We start from the raw sequence: 2,073 nt of genomic DNA on the forward strand, positions 1-2,073 counted from the left end.
ATGCAACTTGCAATTTTGCATACAGTTCTACCGTTTATTTGTTCAGTTTGATATTTCCTCTGCGCATTACTTTCCAGAAAATATAACTTGAGCATTAAGTTAACTAATCCAAAATCAGTAGTTTCCATCTTTCTGATACTTTTTTTTGCAATGCCTCAAATTGTTCTTGTCAAAATCCAACGAAACTTTCTTAGATTGAGAAAAATTATTGGTTGCACTAAATCCATCTGAAATGCATTCTTTTTTTCATTTGCTCAAAGATTTGGAATTTTCCTTGGGAGGAACACCAAAATCAAATTCTTGGCATGCTAATTGTTATGCAGTCAAAGCTTAATCCCCTGGTGCTACATTTGATAGCACTAATTGGTCTCAATTTTGACTATTCAAAGTTATAATTAGGCATTTGTTAACATTGTACTACTCTGACAATTTTTGTTTGCTAGTATTAACTACTCTGACATTTGTCTTAACTCTTGTCGTATTTCCTCTGGTATTCAACTGGTATAGAAAAGTTAAATCACATGTATTAACTAGCTGCTATATTAAGTGCTAATCACATAGCACAATTCAATGCACATGATTTCATCCTCGCGCGTTGCCAGGTTCCAAACGTCCGGGTCGAGTAAAAGCACGTATAAACTAAACGCTATATTAGATGCTAATCTTGCGGCAATCATGGACGCGTAGGATATGGACCTCGCGCGTTGCCAGGTTCCAAACGTCACTTAATTTGGTTCGAAATGAGTGTACTATACTACATGATTTCCATAATATAAAGCTGATGTTATTCATTCATTGGGCATGCTTATCTAACGGATGAGAAAGAGGCGAACAATAATGCTACCTTGAGCCCACGACTACGAGAGCGGACTGCTAGCTGGCGAGGGACCACGACGCTCCACTCGTTTATTTCCCTGCTTGCAACATGGCTGAAATTCTTCTCAGATAAACGATCGTTGAGGGTGGGGCTCAACGGAATATTGGCCGGAGATGGGGCTTTTCCTGAAAAGTGGAAGCGCAGTATGTGGGGTGGAGCGCGATCGCGGAGAAAAGGATCTCGTCAAAGGCTGACATGGCGACGCTGCAGCCTAGATTTAGATAACCTCTGCAGCCATACAATCGCCCCAACACATCTTTTGCGTGGCGCACAGCACAGCTCAGCTCAGCTCACCACCCGTCGCAGGCCCACATGTACTCTGAGGCTGTGAGAGTGTGAGAGGGAGCTTTGTACTCGAATCTTTCTAGATGTGGTATTCGAAACTTTTCCTAGATGTGGTAATCGTCCAATCCATGGTCTAGGATTGCCTTTGTGGTACTTTTCTTACCCTCTAGGATTGAATTTGTGGCACTTTTAACTAGTTAGTCAAATTCTTCCAAAACACCTTATTTAAACTACTGCATCGAGCGCAACCACAGTACATATATGCGCCTGCCTCAACACATCACGATAGACTGACGTCTCGCTATATTTGACATACCCTAGATTTTTTAAGGGGCGATAACTAGAAAAACTTGCTTAAACAAAATATTTTGAAGAAAAATATGCTAAGTTGAATAAGAAGTGTCACAAAGTCAATCTTAGGTGGTAAAAGGTGAGATTGCCTTTTTTGCTAAAAAAAAAGTATTGAATCTACGGAAACAAATATTCAAAAATGTCTTGTTGATTATTTGCGCCAATCTTAACATTGTTTAGATATGATTCTAATCACTCTCTGTACTGACTACAACCCATAGACACATGCACACTCCCATAAAAAATACATTGTTGCAGTGATTAGAAGAAAAAGAATAGCCACTTAATCTATCACAAGCATCTATTGAAGACCGTCATCATGGAGTTTGAAGATCGATGAAGTCATCACAAACACATCTCTATTTTATGTTCCAAAAACATGACATACTGAAAGTGCATGCAGAGCTCCATAGTTGGTTTTCATGATTAAATGACGAACGAATGACGAACAATAATGCCACCTTGAGCTAGAAGATTATCGAAAGTTATTTCTAGTAGTTTTATACGGTTGCAAGAATCACATTAAATATAAGACAACTCGTACCATGAAAAGGATACGG

Source organism: Lolium rigidum, chromosome 6 (genome assembly GCF_022539505.1).
Source record: "Lolium rigidum isolate FL_2022 chromosome 6, APGP_CSIRO_Lrig_0.1, whole genome shotgun sequence".
Taxonomy (NCBI): Eukaryota; Viridiplantae; Streptophyta; class Magnoliopsida; order Poales; family Poaceae; genus Lolium; species Lolium rigidum.